The 20,918-nt window shown below is 38.8% G+C and overlaps 1 protein-coding gene across 12 annotated transcripts in view; it reads right to left on the reverse strand.

Annotated features, from left to right (window-relative positions):
• esr2b (estrogen receptor 2b) overlaps positions 1–20,554 on the reverse strand; it is a 70,292-nt gene extending 49,738 nt beyond the window's left edge. For 7 of the 12 annotated variants that reach the window (XR_013903815.1, XR_013903811.1, XR_013903814.1 and 4 more), the window contains exon 1: positions 20,196–20,554. The gene's annotated coding sequence lies outside the window, so the exon portion shown is untranslated. Of the gene's footprint in view, positions 1–6,933; positions 7,491–20,195 lie in introns of those variants that run through there. The other 5 variants (XR_013903818.1, XR_013903817.1, XM_026152755.2 and 2 more) reach the window with 4 other exon arrangements.
• Positions 20,555–20,918: the final 364 nt, after the last annotated feature.

Below are 20,918 nucleotides of genomic sequence, written 5' to 3' on the forward strand. Positions count from 1 at the left end.
CATAGCAGATTTTCTTTTTATACCAAGGAATTTATTTTTTCAAATTATGTAGCTCAGAGCTTTTCAGTTCACCATCTTAGAACAAGTCCATATGTTCAGAATGCACTAACTCAGTCCCAGTTCCAAGACATCAAAATTATAGTTTTGCAGTCCAAAACTGACAAGACATAATCATCTAATTTGGCAAAAGGCAGACAACAGTTAACACGGTGAAAAAGGATGAGAAATAGGGAATGTTTTTAAAATTGAACCTAACTGGAGCGTGACCAAGACAGTAACTAGTCGTCTATTTTGTCAACTGCTTCAAGGATCTGTCACCAGGGTGGCTTGCCCACTTACCTAACATGCATGTGCCAGTTTGCAACACAAAGCCTCATTACTGTGAAGCATACAAGCAATGCACTAGAATTATTCCTTAAGAATACTTAATTTGTATAGCACTAAATCACAGTTGCCTCAAAGTGCTTTATATTGTACGGAAAGTACTCTACAATAATACAGAGAAATTCCAACAATCAGACCAGCCCCTGTGAGCAAGCACTTTGGTGACAGTGGGAAGGAAAAACTCAGTTTTAACAAGAAAACACCTCCAACACAACCTGGTTCTGGGAGGGGCAGCCATCTGCTGTGACTGTTTGGGGGTGAGGGGAGGAAAACAGGACAAAAACATGCTGTGAAAAAGAGCCAGGGAGGATAAGGGAGGATTGAGGGTCACCAGATCCAGCCCTAATTATAAGCTTTGCAAAAAGGAAAGTCTTAAAGCCTAATCTTAAAGAGAGGGTGTCTGTCTCCTGAATCCAAGCTGGGAGCTTGCTCTACAGAAGAGTGGCTTGATAGCTGAAGGATCTGCCTCCCATACTACTTTGAAATATCCTAAGAAACACGAGTAAGCCAACAATCTGAGACCTAAGTGCTGTATTGGGGTCATCGTCACTCTAAGACAGGGTGTTATCTGGCGTCGTGGAACGATAAAGCTGGGTATCCTCTACATAGCAGTGAAAATACATGCTATGCCTTGTAATTATACTGCCCAGGGTAAGGCTATATAGGAAGGATGTAATGTAAACAGAACTTGTCCTAACACAGAACCCTATTTAACTCTACAATTAACCAATTAACATATCCACTAAAGGGGTCAACATTCTTGACAACGCTCTTTTACGAAGAGCCATTTTTAGCCATTAGTCCTTTGGACATAAGGCTGAAACTTCTTGTTCTCTTGCTGCTGTTTGTGCCTGTCTCTACTAAAGACAAGTAGCTCAATCAGCTCAGTCACTCTCCAACTTTTCTTTCTCTTCTCAGGGGGTGTCGCTCTTTGTTATGTGGGCGTGTCGCTCCTTGTGGCATCCTCAGCACATGTTCCAGACATCTTAGGTGCTGTTTTTCAATGTGTTTTAGTGTTTCTTAAAAAATATTAGCTCATTTTAAATGTGATGCCAGAAACACATTTAGTGGTACTTAAAAAAATGTTTAAGAAACATTTAGCAGCTAATTAGCTTAACTGTGCAATCTGTGTGCAAGAAACAGGGCGCTTCTCTGAGCCTGGTTCTGCTGGAGGTTTCTTCCTGGTAAAAGGGAGTTTTTCCTTGCTCATATGGGGTCATATGATTGTTGGCATTGTTTGTTGGGGTTTTTTTGTATTATTGCAGGGTCTTTACCTTACAATATAACGTAAGGCAACTGTTACAGTGATTTGGCGTGATAAATAGTATTGAATAGAATTGCACTGAATTGAACTGACTTGAATGAAATTTAAAGTCAATATTGGATGCCTGTAAACTTTGGACCCTCAGTTGCAGTCTTGGTTGCGCCATTAAAAATCACTCCATGGTCTCAGGAACGCTTCCAGAAGTCACTGTCCAAGAACACCGTGAACTATGCTAGCAATAAATGCAGGTTAAAGCGCTATCATGCAAATTATAAGCCAAATGGGATCGAGAAATTAAACAGTAGCAAACTGTTCTGTGGTCAGACAAATTTTAATTTCTTTATGGAAAATATGGATACTCTGCCTCAATAATTCTGATGTGTTGTTGCCATCAAAATCTAAATCAGCCAATTGTTCTCTTAAAACGTCACATTTTCTCAGTTTAAATATTTAATGTTCTATTGTAAAATCATTGCATTCTGTTTTTATTTAGATTTCACACAGCACGCTGACAGATGATGCCACAGCTTCATTTACCATTTCAAATAATTTCAGTAACACCCTGTAGCTTTTAGATAAAATAGCATCCCTGGATGAATATACAGGACAAAAATTGGTTTTCAAAGAAATCAATTTCTAATGTAGTCAGCAAAATGTCTTTACATAGTCACACTGAAAACAATGAATAAAAGTAATAAATAGTGTAAGGATGTTAAAAATGTGCAGCTCACCAAAATAAAATGTTTGTGTCTGCACTTCCCTAAAACTCTACAACTGATATTGAATATGCATAGCTAACAAGAACCATGAACAAAACTAAGAAGACAACATTACTATTTCTATAATGAATGCACTGCATCTGAAACCTTAAAGCAGATGGGCTACAGCAGCAGAAGACCACGCTGGTTACCAAACCCATCATCTAAGAACAGGAAACTGAGGCTGCAATGCACACAGATCACCAAAATTGGAAGAAGATTGGAAAAAGGTTGCCTGGTCTAATTCATTCAGATGACAGGGTCCAAATTTGGCGTAAACTATGCATCAAAGGTTGACACTGAGTTCACTGTACTCAGACATCTCAGTCAAAGCATCTCAACATGAGGGCACTTTTATAATGTGGCAGAAGATGTAGTGGGAGATTCATGGACATCATGGATTTTTAACTGATAAATCTGCAGCAACTCAATGATTCAGTGATGTCAATCTGGACAAGAATCTCAGCAGAAAGGTTCCAACACCTCAGTGAAGCTAAGAGAGGATCCAGGCTCTTTGGTCTGCTGAGTGCGTTGCTCTCTGGTAATATTAGTCTGCAAACCTGGAGCAGACACTGGGTGCCTGCTGTGTTTGAAAGATAAAAACTAGACACATGTTTCATGACTAAGTGAAAAAAATTAGTCTGCTAAAGTTTTACTTTTAACCAAGTAAAGTGCTCACTGGGACTCTAACGCTCTTACATGAGAAACACGAGATTCTGTTTTTTCTCGTTAGCGTGCAAAGAAAACAGTGGTTATCAAAAAAAGATGTTGTGGTGTAATTGGTTTAGATTGCACTACTCTGCCAAAATCACACAATACACAATAAGAAGGCCAAACGGTTACAGTATAATAACTCATACAACTATAATAACTCAAAGCAAAACACCCTGCACTAGTAGTTCAACTGCTATAGCAGTTGAACTACTAGTGCAGGGTGTTTTGCTTTGTTAGCTAACACCAACAACTGACATGTGTTAAATATTCCCACAGACTTTGTTACATGCTGCTTTTACTGAACATGTGTCTCTCTCACACACACGCGCGTGAACACACACAGTTTGTGGAGCCCAGTGAAATGATGTAACAGCTTACTTACTGTGCCGAAGGTGAAGAGACGAACCCAGTATTTATTAGCAGTGTGATTAAACTGTGAACATTTGTTCCAGAGACAGAATATAAAAGCACAAAATGATCTGCCTGTTTGACCTCACTTGGCTTGCAAAACTGTGCCAGCAAACTATGCCAGCAAAGCCATCCACTGGTTAATCAGTGCCAGAATCAACAGCTCAGCAGCTGGTACCTCTGCACAGTCAATCGCACACACCACGAATGACAAGTAGAAACATACAGCTGGCAGGTAAGGGGAGTGAGTACATCTAAGTACATTTGGAAACACTTTTTCAAGCCCTACGTGCATCATGAAGTCCTAGGTGAGCAAAGAATCTGAAGGTACAGTAGTGCCGTGGCTATGGAGATAGAGAAAAAGCAAAATATGGCAAAATTTAAGAAAAAGCTAAATATAATACAATGAATAACGCTTTGTGTTTCAGATCTCTGTGTTCTCTTATGTTTCTGTTTTTAATTTGTTTTAAACGCTGCTCTATTTTCCACTTCGTGGCCACAATCCATGGCCTGGATAGTAAACATAAAGCTACATTTCACTCGCTTCACAGTGTCAGCTGAGACCAAAAGTCATAATAACATGCAAATGTATCTTGGACAAAAGGATAAATTATAAAACACAAGAAAAACGTCGGCAGTTCAACGCTGTTACTGTGTACTAGTCAGTCAATGAACAGTCAATGTGTGTATAACGCAGGTCAGGTCAAAGTGGTCTTGAGCAAAAACAATGCACCCTGTATACGAACGTCACCTCTCACCTAATTCCCAGCCTGGGTCCTTCGAGGCCATCACATTCACTTCCATTCACAAAAAGTAAATACGTCCAAGAAATACAGCCTTTGATTTTAACTAGTGGGTTTCACTGAACCCAAGTGGACACCATGAGTTGAAACCTATAGCTCTTAAGTCAGGTCAGATGTCCATACATACAGACATCTGCCTTGCTGCAGGTAGATGGTTAAGATAAACAGAGACAGTAATTATGTATTTTCCATAATATGTTAGCATTATTTATCATTTAGCTTTTACCATCCAATTTTAGAAGTGCATGCAGGGCACTGTAAGTAATGTGTATGATGCTGAACATGATAATCACCTGATCTGACGAGAAGAAGCAAATATCTGCTCATCGCTGACATCAGATCCGAAGACAGCTTACACAGTAATTGAAGCTGCTGTTTTAAGCTTGGTATTTTGGTTCAAATACATTTCATAAATTTTTACTAGCGGTTTAAATCAGGAAATCTCTCTTAGCTGTACTGCCAAGGAGCAGAGATATGAAGCTATCCCATATGGAAAAGATATATATATAAATCTTATAAAGTTTGTTTCTGTCTTGTGTGAAACTTGTATGAAAAGCATACAAGAGTAAAAACAGATATAAGATCCCTTGAAAAATTATATAAATGACTTGTATGTTTTGGATACTTACTAAAACAATATATGAAAGTAATGAGAAAGTGGCCACTTTCATGAGTAAATCATATAAGCCTTATATGATTCACTATATGAAGTAGGCCACATCTTAAGCAAGTCTTTTATAAGTTTTTACTATTTCTTTTCCATATGGGATAGAACAGACGATAATGTGTGTTCTCTGACATCAGAATCACAATCAGGAATTTAATTATCCTTAAGGAAATTATGTAGGGATATGTTGCTAGCAGAGATGGGCAGTAACGCGTTACTGTAATCCGATTACTTTTTTCAAGTAATGAGAAAAGTAAGGGATTACTATTGCAAAAAAGTAATTCGATTACTGTTACTTTCCCGTAAGCACGCTGCGTTACTGCGTTACTAAACCGTGATTTTGTGAGTGTCTCATGACAATGACGTATGAGCTGCCAACGTCCGTGGCAGCAACAGATGTGTGCAGACCAATAATGGATAATATGGAGTGTGGGAGAGAGTACAACCATGCAGCGTTTAAAGCGTGGAAGTACTGAACTGACATTACTTTGAGTTTGATTCTGTAAAAAGTGACAAAAACATTAGTGTGCGCTGTACACTCACACACTGTGTGGGAAGAAAACTTCTTTCTACAGCAAAAAATTGAACTTCAAACCTGAGCAAGCACCTAGCACGCCGGCACGGGAATGTGAAATTCACAGAGAAACCCACAGATCCCCCAACTGACATGACTGCTGCGGCACTGGGCAAACCTCCACCGGCCCCACTCCTGCTAAACAGGTGACAACAGATTTAAGAGGAACAGGACCTAGTGCAGCTGAATCTTTGATTTTATTTATCCTTTGCTGTGTTTTCATTGCATCTATTTGAAAGAGTGAGTGTAAACACAAAAATTATTACATTTTATATGCTGGAATATGCAGAAAATAGGTTTAGATGTTAAACAAATTTCTTCAAGTCAAAGACTGTTGCATATAATTAAATTTTTGCTTGATGCAATGTGCATCAAGTTTAAAGATTAAAACTAATAAAACAAGCTTTAAATTTATTCAGTTTTATATGATGGATTATGCATAAAAAAATAGAATTGGGCTGAAAGGTCTGTTGCTTTATGTATTCAGGTTCTTTTTAAAAAATAAGTAACTAATTACTTTTGAAAATAAGTAATCACTAAAGTACTTACTTTCTTGGAAAAGTAATCAGTAATTAGTAACTAATACCTTTTTCAAGTAAATTGACCAACACTGGTTGTCAGGAGTGGAATGTACATGACATGTACATCTGGCAACTTTTTGCTAACACGGTGCCAAAATGTATTAGTCCTACGTGCTTTTGTGGGCTCGCTACTGAGTTCTTCTGCCCACTAGTGACCCAGAAATGACTTGAGTGTTGCTGTTGGGACTGCAGCTGGGTCATCTGCCTTCTGTCAACTGCAACTCCTCCTATGACTTAACTGCCTTGGAGGACAAACTCAGCATTGTAGGACATGTTTGCTGTTATAAAGTGATTTTGTGTTTTAGCACAAATATCCGCACATATTTTCACCAACACCAAGCAGCTTGATAGCACGTGTAGTACTTAAAGAACGTTTGGTGCTACTTGCAAGGAATTTTGAGAATTCTTTTGTTAGATTTGTAGTGCAGTTTACTCATATGCATAATTAAAGCGTTATTGCATCCATGAAATACGACTTGCAAGAGCTAAGCACGACCAGATCAAAGTTTATGGAACAAGCAGCAGGAATGGAAAAGAAAATTAAACTGCTACAGAGACCAAACAGAAGATTCACAATTATAGTAAAGCTAACTGCCAACACTCTGCCTGACATTTCACATCTGAATATTTTCTCAGACTTGCCAAATTTAAACACACTGCTGTGCTCTAATTGATTGCAACTCTTCAGTATTTCTCAAAAAAAAAAAAAAGCCAAATGTTCTAACTAAATGACTTCACACTTAATTTAAAAGACATTAAAAAAGAGTATAAACAACTCACTTAATTCCTAGAGCTGTGTGGCTCAACACTCAGGCTTTTACTATGAATAAAGCTCTTCTGTCAGAATGTTGTGCTCAAGTTTGAGCTTTGGACACACTGGTGCTCATGGCAGCTTTCCATGGTAAACCACCAGTCAGGCAACAAGGGGTCAAAGGACCCAGTGTTTAATTCCACTGCTTCCTTTCATTTACATATAATTAAGAACCGGGCTATTGAACAATCAGGACGGCTTTGCCTTTATTTTGCTCAAATTTTCATAAAAGCTCAAATTGTTAAAATGTTTTAGTCTTTTAAGAAGATGCTGGTCTTTTTCTACTTTTCACTCTTACTACTAAAACAGAAAAAAAGAGAAAACATTAAGTATCATAATTTTTTATCAGTCAAGTAATGAAGGCATTTTTTTAACATCTAGACCCTGTAGGACCAAACTTTAAGGGAAAAACACAGACTAAAAAAGATCTTTTTTAGTTAAGTGGTTACTCATAATATCAGTTGTTTTGGGTAGTAAAAACAGAAAATAAAAAGCATGATGTAGAAGTCTATATTCACCTAAATGGGCATCTTTTATTTAATACATGCGCATACGGCCGCTTGGTTAGAAACAACCTTTGACAAAACCAAAGTTTCCTTAATGCAAAATGAAAGAGGCAGAGGACAGTGACACCATGCATTGTCCGGTGGACTTAAAAGTTTGGGAGTGTGTCGCTGCTTCAAGCTTATTGTCACTGCATAACCAGCCAGTAAATCAGTTACATACCGTCTAAACTTTAAAGAGAAAAAATTCCCGAGTTAAAATAAACTTTTATAAATAAATACCCAGCTAAATGTTGCATATGGCACAGTTCATTCTAAAGCTCAATACTGGACTTCATTTTTGAAAAGGTGCAGCATGTAACCTAAACTCATCTACCAGCCTCCAAATGTGGCCAAAGTCGGTTTATCCCCACCAACAAAAACATCTTTGTCGCAGAATCAAAAACCCCAAACACTTCTGACAATCTGTGAAAAGTAGGGGGTGCATTGCTGTTATACTTTAAACAAAAAAATCATGAGACCTGACCACAAATGGATTAAACTATGTCCTTCTTTAGGCAGTATATTAAAAACTTGTTTATTCCTCTTGTATAAAGAAGCTCCCCCTGTCAGAAAAAGGCTCCCAGCCAGTAACACATACCGGAACACAAAGGCTCCCGGCAAAACTATTAGGCAGCCTCTATCCCTCCATTCTCTCAATCCCACAAAGCCGACAAGGAGCTGCTGGAGGACGAGAGGCCCGCCGAATTAAAGAGGTTGACAGATTACATGCATGCAGGAGTAGCAGGAGGAAGTTTCTGCTTCTGGTTTGCAGAGAAGTCGAAACAGAGAGGCTACGGCAGAACGGACAGACTGATTACAGTGTCGGGATGTGGAGTCATTTTAGCTGTCACCTGTCACTGCTGCCACTCCATCTACCTGCCAGATGGGTTTGGCCCATTTACTGTAGCAGAGTTCTCCAGAGAAATATGCCACGTCCTGTGAAAGGCATTCCATTTTTCTTCTGAACCTTTTAAGCATCAAATTTAAGTGTAAAAGTAGCAAAAAATACCTCAGGGATGGTGTTAAATCAGTTAACACCAAGTGCTAAAATTTGATACGTGAGTATGTGATCATTTCAGAGACGTGCTTCATAGCTTAACTCGTGATTCTAAAGTGCCTGTAGTTAAACCTGTGACAAACTGAGGACCTGTCCAGGGTGTACCCTGGGATAGACTCCAGCCTCACCACGACCCGGAATGGGATAAGTGGAGGGAAATGGGAAATTGATGAACGGATTAGTACTGCGAGTACTAAGCTACAAAGCTGGGACAACTGGCCCATCTATGCTTACTGTGTCACAAGTCAGTAGTACATGACTAGACCTATAGGCTACATTTTTCTACTTAGACACAACGACGAGAGAGGATTTCACACCTGCTGTCCCAGCAAGGTTTATTTGCCAAAAACAGAAACAAGCAGGGGTAAAGAAAGTTGAGGATGATAGGAGCTGTTGCTGAACTCTCTGTAATTCTTTTGTTGTTGTTATTTTCATTAATTATTAGCCTCAAATAAATGTGAAGCTCAAGAGCAGGAAAAAAATTAAAAGTGGTGCAAAAAGTGGTGTTAAGTCTTTATAGCTAATTGCACCTTTATGGTTTTTCCTACTGTTATAAATTAATTATAAAAATTCTTATATCAAATAATTATTCACGATAACCTTGTCAGTGAGTTTACCACTTCCTGGAACTGCTAGCTATATTCACTGACCAATTATGTGACTTATTTCTGACTGTACCTTCAGTCAGACCATAAACAAACTCATTAGGAAATGACTTGGTCATTAGGTGGTTGCCAACATCTGGTGGCCTTAAGACGCAGGTTAAAGTATTCCTGCAGTGGCCTAATTTTTCCAACCAGGAAGCTACATCCATCGTTTTTGTCTATGAATCAGACAGTCAAAATAAATAACTGATCCTCTAATATTTATATTTTGTTGTTGCTTCCAGTGACACCTGTTCTCTCTAAATATAAGCCCAGAACATCAAGCATCATTTGGGCTCAAGGGAGAATTGCTACGCAACTAAAAAATTGTTCTGATCACAAGAAGAGAAGCTGGTGAAGCTGCTGGTTCCTGACCATCTAGAGGTGATCTTGACCTATTACTTGCCTAATAGGTTACCACCATAGAGTTTTTTGCCTAACAGAGAACAGTATCAAAATGCAGTACTGGGAAAGAGTATATAGATTTTAAGATAACGTACAGTATTGTGCCTTCAGCCAGCCCTCAAGGCTTGCACACTTTTTAGTCAAAATAGGAAATTTATTGAAATGTGACATACATGGAAATACAGTATATACGGCAAAAACAGACTTTGTGCAATTCTAACAAGCTTGAAAGTTAACATGTGGTATGATCACCTTTATTCTTCAACACAGCCTGAACCTTGGAGGAGCTTTCTTGACATTTCTTTAAGAAGTCTTCAGGAATAGTTCTCCAGGCTTCTTTAAGAACATTCCAAAGCTCTTCTTTGGATTTTTATTGCTGTCTGTTTTCTTTCAAGATGATCATAAACTGCTTTGATAACATTGAGGTCTGAGCTCTGAGGAGGCCTAGTCCCTGGCTGAGAGTGTTCAGTTGTGTGTTTTTCTATCCTGGTTTACTTATATTGTATTGGGAGTGTTCGAAATCATTGTCAAGCAGAAAAATGGAGTAGTTGACAATGAGATACTTTCCAAATGGTATTGTATGTCGAATCTGTGCTTTTGACTGTACTTTGTTGCATTCGCAGGTTCATATTTCCATCAGTCCGTAAATTCCATCAGGATCTCCAACACAACTAAAATCCAGCACCAAACCATGACACAGCCTACATCATGTTTTATAGATGACTACACTCAGTGACCTCTCTTGACCTCCACGGCGAGACAATCTGAGCAAAAACTTCAAAGTTCTGTTGCAAACGTTTGTTAGTCCAGTTCCCTTCCTTAAGAATGGCCTTCCATTGAGACAAGTTTTGATGAGACTTTGTAGAACAGTAGAAGGATCAACTGAAGGACCTGATGTATACTAGTGGTGCAACGGATCACGAATGATCCGTAATCCGAACCGATCCCACTCCACGGTTCGGCACGCACATGATCCAAAGATTCGAAAAAGGAATCTGGTGGGTCTGTCAAGCGATAGTTATGGCCAGCGCTAGCGGTCCAAGTGGAGGAGTAGAGGAGTTTGCAGTATTTAAGCAGCCCTTTGCTGCCCAGTCCGCCCGGGCTAAAGCTATTACAAAAGCTACTGGGGTGTTTAGCTGAAGACGGGAGGCCGTATTCCGTTGTGCAAAACAAGGGGTTTAATCTATGATGAACGTGCTTGAGACACGCTATGATATCCCGCAAGATCGTTCCAAGCATGTATGAGCAGGAAAAGTTTAAAGTTATGGCTGAACTGTCCCAGTCATCTTCTGTTGCCCAACTACAAACGGGTGGACCTCCAGGGAAACGGAAAGCTACGGAGTGGTAGATACAAAGCCCTGTACTGCCCTATATTTTACCTTAATTTGTTTTTATATAATTGCGTGGAATGAGTCTTGAGTTGAGTATACCATAAGCAATTATAGTTGAGTTTTTTAAAAGGCAAAAATACTTAAATAAGTTAATAAGTAAATGTTAAAATTTTGTCACCACGAGATTTTTGAGCCGTTGCACCACTAACGTATACCATAAGCAATTATTAAACTCAGGCTTTCTTCCATAGTTTGCCTTTTGTCCTGTCTCTCTGCCCCTAATTCCATTGCAATAAGCCTAGGCTGCTGGGTTTCCCATGACGCAATGAACCATTCTTCTTCATGCTCCTCTTTTCACTCTCTATGTGTTTATACTCCCGTCTGCATTTAATCATTAGCTATTATTAATCTCTGGCTCTCTTCCGCAGCGTGTCTATTGTCCTGTTTCCTCCTCCCCAAACAGTCGTGGCTGCTCCTCCACGAGCCTGGTTTTGCAAGAGGTTGAGGTGACTGTTGTAATTTTGTGCTGTATAAAAAAAATAAATTGAAAATTGAATTGAAGTGAAGTGAACCTTGTGGCAACTAGGGATGGGTATCGTTTAGGTTTTATCCGATACCGGTGCCAAATCGGTACTTTTGAAACGGTGCCGGTGCTCAAACGGTGCTCAAACCGGTGCTTAAAGAATGGAGAACACAAAATTGGTCCAAAAACCTCTCATGTTCAGCTGTTTTTTGTAAAAAGATAACAATGTTAGCCTTTTCTGCAGCTATGGGGCATATATGGTATTACTGTTGGCTGGAAGCAGTGCTTAAACAATGGAAAAAATACAAACTTTGTCCAAAAACCTCTCATGTTTAGCTGTTTCCCTCTTTTTCTTTGGTCATTTTAGCCTTTTTGGCCAGGGTGAAGGGAGTATCTGCCATCAAACAAGAAGACAGCTGCATGTAGCTATGATGATGTTTGCTAGTTCACCTTACATGCATTAATGTAATAACGTGGTTAGCCTACTCAACGTAAATTACACACGAACAACATAAAGCTACTCACGCAGAGAAGAACGGCTGCTGCTGCCATCAAATACGGCGCATTTCTCGGCTTTAAAAAAAAAACAACGCTATGCGTCGTCAGGTGTTTCATCGGATTTGAGGTGTTACCTCCTTTGCACAGTATCACCTTAAAGCACTTGTTGCAGGCTGCTGAGTTTGCATATTTTGCTGTGAAGTACAGCCAGACTTTGACCGCTTCGCCTTGGGCATTTTTAATCTGTAGCTCTGCTCTAAAGGAACGTACGTACCTGGACCCGCCTACTATCCTCGGAAACGTAAAATGATTGGCTAGAAGTGTATCACAGCTCAGGAAAAAAAAGCACCAAAATAAAGCACCGAAATGTGCGCTGCTTTTCGGTCTGGTTACTACCGTTTATGATGGCACCGGACACCGGTACCCATCCCTAGTGGCAACAGTTGTGACTGCTATATAAATAAAATTGAATTGAGTTGAATTAAAGAGAATCCTTTTTTTCTTAAGGACATGATCTTCAGACACTATTCGTCTGCAGTAGATACAGTGCCTTGAAAAAGTATTCACAACCCTTAAACTTTTCCACATTTTGTCCTGTTACAACTACAAACTTAAATGTTATTTTAAATTTATACAACAGACCAACACAAAGTAGTGCATACTGTAATTGTAAAGTGGAAGTGATGTCATACATGATGCTCAAAATTCGTTATAAATAAAAGTCTGAAAAGTGTGAAGTGCGTTTGTATTCAGTCCTCCTGAGTCAAAACCATACCAAACCACCTGTCACTGCAGTTACCATGGGCATGTCTCTACCACCTTTGCACATTCAGACTTCAATTTTTGCCCATTCTTCTATGAACAATAGCTTCAGTTCAGTCAGATTGGATGGAGGGCATTTATGAACACCAATTTAAAAGGCTTGCCACAGATTCTTTTGCATTTTAACAGGGACATGTAAGTATACTGTGATTAAGGGGAACCCCCATCACAGTCTCAAGTCTTTTGCAGCCTCTAACATGACTTCTTACAGGATTGACCTGTATTTAGCACCATCCATCTTCCCATCAACTCTGACCAGCTATCCTGTTCCTGTTGAAAAAAGGCACCACTGCATCATGACGCTACCACCACCATGCTTCACAGTCGGGATGATGTATTCAAGCTGCCATTCTTCCATAAAAGCCAGATTTGTGGAGTACATAAGTAATAGTTGACTAGGTTCTCCCAGTTGAGCTCAAAATCACCTCGTTTGTGGAAAGATTCCATTTGATGCCAGTCAAACTCTGTTTATCTATCTAAAAATAGAAATGAGAATAAATTATACGGTTTTATTGCTGGCTGGTAGCAAAAGACTGCAAAAGATACAGTTTTGAATTGGCTCCTTGCTAAGCCATCTGTTATGTGTACACACAATGCTGGTTCATCCCTTGAGACAGGTGCCTTTCATGATTATTCCTCTAAAAATAGTCAGCTACAAGGATTGGCCTGTAAATGAGTGGAAAAGCAGCCAATGCCCAAAGAAAAACTTGAAAGACCTTCAGAAAGCCTGGAGAACTACAGCTCAAAACCACTTTTTTTGTTTTAAATCTCAAGTCTGGTTCCTTGGGAGCAAAAAATAGAGAAATTACATGTGGGTCAAGACTTTTGCACAGCACTTTACACTTTGACATACATTTTAAACTGATTTACAGAGGCCACGATGACAGACAGAAGTTATTTTCCATGAGCAAGAACTGAGTCTGGTAACCTATCAAAGGTATTCACTGCAGTATCATTTTACAACTTTAGTTTCTGACGAGTCTTCACAAAATTGAGAAATAAAGGTCACTAGAGGCAAAATTTGGTTAAGAAAGTAACTAAGTAGATGAATAAGATCTAGTGAGTGGGCAATCTGCATAATTTGGCTAATTTGAACATGTAAAATAATTTACAAATGTGCATTTCCTAACCTGAGCAAACAGTGATCATTTAATGCAAAAATGTTTAATATCAACCTAACAAATATAATCTTTTTCACTTTAAAAATGTAGTACGTGTGAACGAAACCCCTGATATGCATGGATCATGTCACATGTGCACACAGGGTATCGGTAATTGTAAGCTGAATTCAAAAGCTACCAGAAAACATCTAAGAGACCGGTGCATTCATGCATTACCCTAAATGACACTGACTTGTTTTTTTTAAATAAAGTGGTTAGCTCATGGCCTCTTGATTAAAAAGCAAAGAGAAAATCAACAAACTATCTATAGTATTCAGTTTGTGTTAACATATGATTATGGTTACATGATTTTAAACAAGTTTATCTGCTAATAGTGGACAAGTTATCCTGTTAACATGTACAAGTGTATCTGCTAAGCAAACAAGCAGGCGGTACACAGAAAAAATAGGGCTATCCTGGTGGATCATCTTCTGAAGTAAGTATATGCTAACTAGCCTCTTTGAAAAAATATATATATTTACATAGTAGAGGACAGTTATGTGCCTCTGATACTCATTCATTCATCCTCTGATAATAGAAAATTACCATAAATAAAGTTGGTTGCCAATATTTAAGTCTGGTCTACAGTTTTGTGTAAAAGTATTTGCGTTTTTGTTACACAAATTGTAATACAACACAAAGAAAACTCAAGTAAATACACACCTGACTCTATATGGAAAAGTAACTGATTCCTAAACTGGATAACTGGTTTATCCAGGAGCAATCACCTGATTTGTGGAGCAGAAATAACTTAAAAACTAACACATCAAAGAAGCCCCACTCACCTGCTGGCCACATCTTTTACTTGCAAGGGGCAGCCAATCAGGAGAAAGCTGGCATAAAAGGGAGAGGAATGAAATAGCATTGAGAGGGCTACATCAGTGCTCATCTTAATTACATGAGGATTATTTGCAGTTGTGAATCATGCAAAACTAGTAGAATCAAATAATAAAAATATAGAAAATCAGAAATGAGCGCAATAGGGCCCCTTCCACTTTAACATTGTGTCCACTGTATAGTCTTTAGAGGCAACACAAAAGAATATAAATGGCAGCTGTTTAACTGTATAAACTAAAAGATATTTCTGAACATCAGGGTCACTGATCTCCAACGTAATGGATAGTCAAAGTAGCTAAGGACGCTGATAATTGGCTGGAAATGTAAGATAATTTTAGAAAACACTGTGAAGTTCTCTTTTTAATTAAGCAAAACTGCACATGGATGTATCCATGTGATTAAAATATCTGAGATAACATTACCAATAACTTTTCTGATTACATTTAACACACAAATTCAACGGAAATCATTACAAATGTGAACTGTGAAAATAATGCAGCACTCAGCAGCACCAGTAACAGCACAATAAGTCATAAATGCACGCACCAGTGCATGACCATAAGTCATCAGATACACCTACTCCAAGTCAGGTTGTCAAAAAACATCAACACTCAGATACAAATATATGTATTAAAGAGTCAGACAGAGAGTCCAGAGTGACAAGAACCAATCCGAGCAAACTGAATTAAATCCACAGCAGAGCCGAATGAGACAGTTTCAGGCGTCAGCAGCTGTTTGTAGCCTGAACTGCAAAGTGAAGGAGAGCAGTTTTGAACTTTAGATGCCGGCTGCAGGCAAATACGCCCAAGATGATAAACTTTAACAATAATAATATAACAACAATAATTTATTCAAACGTGCTACTTGTTTTGTGGCAGCCAGTCTTTCTTTCTTTCAAAGTCAGCACTCTGTGTTTAATATCTTTGTTTGATTTTTGTTTTTATACCACACTTTACCCAAAGTTTATAAGGCTTCCATAACACTCTTCTTCTATAGTAATGAAATTATTTAGATGTATTAAGATAAGATAAGATAAGATAAGATAAGATAAGATAACCTTTATTAGTCCCACACGTGGGAAATTTGTTTTGTCACAGCAGGAAGTGGACAGTGCAAAAGTTATGAGGCAAAAATTAGAATACAATAAGAATAAATACAGTACACAACTGTACAGAATAGAATAAAATAAAATACTATATACAGTAGAATAAAATAAAATAAATATACAATAAGATAAAAATAGAATACAAATACAAATACTATATACAACTGAGTAAAAATACAACGATGACAGAAAGGATTATTGCACTTAGTATTATTGCATATGTATGGATGTGTGTGCTTGATCAGTTAAAGTCTTTATTATGGAGTCTGACAGCAGTGGGGAGGAAAGACCTGTGATGTTTGTTGAATCCTTTGTATACCAGTGTTTTTAAAATATATTTTACCTTCACAGGGCATAAAGGAATGATCTAAATAATTGATAAAATGAAAAAAAATCTCTTAAATTTATTATACTTATTTTGTTAAATGTAAATGGGAAGCAGCTAAAAATTAACAACTAGTAAACTAACAACTAACAAGTTAACCTTTTCAAAATATGGATTCTTTACCATTACTTTGATTGTTGCAGAATTAGGTCAAACGTTTTACCTGAGGTACCGACATCTAACAAAACCCATTCATTGTGTTCAGTGCCATTTTAAGGTGCCAAATTGCTTCTAATAACGGTAACACATACATTTCCACCAAAAATCAGCAAAGCTACTTAAAGTCTGTTGTTTCAGTTAAACAATGCTGTTCAACCTGGAAATCTCAGCTAAACTCTGTGCACCAGTTATAAATGTGCCAATGATGAGGAGGTTTACTGACACAGTGGCGCTGTGCTTCGTTTCGAAGCAGTCAGCTTTCTCTTTTTTGGGATGGAATCACACTATGATTCACACTTTTCCCCACAGATTTAGTTGAAGTCAGGTAATCACATGAGTGGTTTTTCATATGGTTGCCTGGATACAATGCTGGTCACTTCAACTAAATGCTAAAAGGGCCAACTCACAAATCTGTGCAACCTGCTTTTGCTTTGATTTCTATTCAAGTTCTAACTGGAAGTGACAACTCGCATGGCTCATATGATGGGAGAACTGTGCTATTCCTGGCTGCTAAGATTTTTTTTTCATGGAAAGCAGATTATGAGCCAAATTAAGATAATCTGTAATATAAGATCATCAAATAATCCACCTTTTCAAGATGTAGTTTAGCTGGATGCATTTGAAATCCTGGGCGAGCTATAAAAATTCTAAATGGCAAATCAACAATTCCTGTAAGTTTCCACCTATAAAATATATTAAATAATAAATACATTTAAAACAATCTGCACCCACACACACACACACACACATGCAGGTTTATATCCACCAGTACTGTTCTTCAGTCTGAAATATATCTCAAAGCATGTCATCAAACATTCATCAAAGCTAAAATGTGCCAAAATAGAAGGCGAAAAAAGAGAAAACAAGAAAAAAATAACCCTAAAGTCAGTTAAAACCCCAGCTAATAAATAAATTCTTTCATTCTTTGATATATAAAAAAATAACACGTGATAGTGCCTCCACAAGCCAACAAGCAATCACCAGCAGATCGGCTGATGATCAAAGCATCAGCAGTAACACTGTTCATTACGAAGTACATCCATAAAGAGGATGCCACGCCCAAGGTTCAAATTGCCAACAAGACTTGTTTCCCTCCCAAAAGCAACACAATAAGAAAAGCTAAATTACAAGTAAATCCTAATAAAGACGCCAGATTCTAGAACACCAGTCCTCCGTCAAATAAAGGACAAAGCTATCACTAAGCGCTCTCACTTGCCACACCTGAGAGAGGGAGAGGATGAGTGAAGGAGGAAGGAGAGAGAGCAAAGAAAAGGGAGAGGAAGCAAACACAAGGAGAGGGCGGGTAATAGACCAGCACACTGAGTGAGCCTTAAAGTGCAAGGATCTTTGACAGGTTTCATCAGTCTGACTAAATGTAAAATCATCAGCATTTTATTTATGATGATCAACAACAACAAAAAACAGTTGTTATTCTTAATCCTTTCAGACAGCCTAATTTTCTTCAGTGTGTATTTAGCATGAAACAGATTGTGGACAGGAAGAATCCAAAGCAAGGAAGAGCACTGTTTTAGACGTATAAAATAAAAGTAAAGCAAAATACTGTATTGTCACGTTACAACTTTTGTAAATGTATACACCACACGCATTTGGGTCATAGTCGTGCACTAATTTAAAGAAGACTGCACTGCATATTTAAACAGTGCACACTCCAAAACTTATATCTTTCACGAGGCAGCGGCTTTATTCAGCATCTATAAAGCGTCTGTTAACATGTGTACCCCATGAGAGAAGGGCGGGACAACCATCAAGGATTCGACGTTACAAAAGCAAAAAACCTGTCAGTCTGCAACTTTCAATACACGAGTTTGACGCCCAGTTTCAGATTAACAGACATCAGAAGCCAAATGAAACTAGTTTCCTTCTGAAATGAATCATTATCGAGCATTCTGAACATGTGCAGTTTGATCCCACTCCGATCTTCTTCTCTCCGTGGCACTACAAAGCACGGCACACAGTCCTCTTACTGGTGCTACACCTGCCTGCAGGGAGAAGACTGCAGCACACCTCTTATGGGCTCACTAGTGCCATGTTTTAGTCACATAGTGTTCTCGTGTATATCGGGTGACGGACGACCTGTGGGCTGCATTGGGAGGAGGTGGGGGTTGGGGGGAGCAGAGTGACCTTGAAGAGTTTTCGTTGCCAAACTGTGGAATTCTTTTCAATGGGAATGAAAACCGGAGATCGGAAGGGGATGTACACCAAGCCTGAAATCTTATTTCTAGTAACGGCAGGACTTCCCTCCATCCTCCCCTCCACACACACACACGTGCATATTTTCATCTCCCACACAGCTAAGTTATTCGCGAGTGGAAAAGGAATCTGGTATTTACAGTAACAGCCAGATTATAATTACACCGTGAGCAGTCTCAAGGCTGCGGAGAGGAGGCTGCCAGGCTTACATCCACTGTGTGGCCTGAAGAACACAAGCAGATAGTCAGTTTTGTTGATGTGATAAACTAATCGCCAGGGCCGTCTAAAGATTAGAGTGCAAATCCTCACATAAAAACCACAGCAATGCTGTAATAAGACGTGGAAGAACGCCTTTAATGCACGCTCCTGAGAGGACAGGATTAAGAAAAGGGAAACTTGAAAATACAGCAAAGCCACATTTAAGGTTCAGAACACACACACACACACACACACACACACGTATCAGGCATCTGCAGGATGAGTCTAAGAACATGTCTTTATTTTATGTAGGAGATGTTTGATTAACTAATGTGACTGGGTTGATTCACAACCACCGTTTGTTTTTTAAATCTATACATTTTAGCTGCACAGAGGAAGATTTAAGATTTAAAGTGAATGCAGTACAACTGTGAAGAAGGACAAATTAAACCAGAATCCTCTTTAGAATGGAGTTTTTAAAAGATGGAACTAGAATGACAAAATCTAATGAAAAATATTAACTAATTTTTGCCTTTTTGTGTATATATATATATATATATATATACCTGCTTCCTTTATTTTGTTTTGGGGGCTTTTGTTGACTTTTTTGTCCTTTACGGGTTGAATACAAATTCTGACAAATACAAGGAATCGCAATTAAAACATTTCATTGAATAAGATACTGAAATTGGGCACAAAACATCAGCAGGAGCCTTTACAGCTCCACTCTTTTTATTATTTGATGTGTCTGGGAAAGTTTTAGAAAATTAAAACAAAAAAAACCTTCATTTTTGCTGGTGATGACAAAAGTCTCAACTTCTCTTCACTGACTGCGTGAAAAAGCCTGGCTTCTTCCTATCAGAGCCACATTAAACTAATGGCAACCCAAAAGGTTAAGTGGTATGATTTTTCTCCTAATTCAACTTTTTTTATTTTATGTAATCTATACCAACCTCTGTGCTGTGAGCCAATACAGTCCGCAACCAAAGACCAAACCTTTTCAGAAAAATGTCAGTCGTACCTCTTAAAATTCCCTAACAACTGAGCAAACTACATTTACTGTAATGTGACAGTAAATGTTACACATGTCTCTCTTCAACTCTGCTCACACTGCACGCCTCATAATTGCAAAAGCATATTTTATGGTTGAGAGCAATACAATGAGATATTTTATGCTTACACATCTCCTACACAGTAAATTTAAGCTTAATTGAACCTTTTGCCTTTATTGGCAGAAAGTCTGTCGCAGCAGTTTTACCCATGTCAGTCAAACCATGAACTCTCTGAGATCGGTAAAGTTGGTCGGTTAGAGCACAATCAGAATTGACTGTTGAACCGAGCAGAGATGCACCTGTTACACTGGGAACGATCCGGTCAGTTTCACTCCTCCCTTCCGCGCTGCGGTCACTCTCTGCTCATCTCAGTGGAAAAGAAATCACATCTTACTTTTCTCCATTTCACGAACCTGTCACGGGAACATATCAGCTGCTGTGTCTGCCGCTTTACTTCTTTGGGTTAAACGTCAAAGTCGCCGCAAACACTCAATAAACGAAAGCGTAAAAGTGAAACTATAAACTACGCGGCACGTGCACCTCGGCTCTTATTCCTCCGCGTTATTCCTCCACGAACTTTTTCCTTGATGGTGTGTCAATAATATTTCCACTCAGTCCCTCTCCAGCCCACCAAATCCTACGTTTAAGGTTTGTCCCATTCGGAGACGTCACTCGACACGCCTTCTCGGAGCTTAGCGCGCAATAGGAGGAGGCTCGGAAACTGAGCTGTGTTCCAACACGGAGAATTAAGCCCCCGAGTGCGTGTGTGTCCGCACACGTTACTCCTCAGGAGCTGTTTGTCGTGTAATAAAAGAGACCACCTCGGTGCTGTGATGGAGTCCAGACTTTATCTCTGTGATTTCCGCGCAATCTTCACCTGTTCTGAGTTCATGATTGCAAAAAAGGAGCACAGCAAAAGCATGAGTCCACCAAGGCCCACAGAACACCAGCTGTGCGCCAGTGATGCTCATGTTGAACTGCCAGATATCGTAAAAAGAAGGTAAAGAGCATGACAGGAATAA

Source organism: Astatotilapia calliptera, chromosome 19, assembly GCF_964374335.1.
Source record: "Astatotilapia calliptera chromosome 19, fAstCal68.1, whole genome shotgun sequence".
NCBI lineage: Eukaryota > Metazoa > Chordata > Actinopteri > Cichliformes > Cichlidae > Astatotilapia > Astatotilapia calliptera.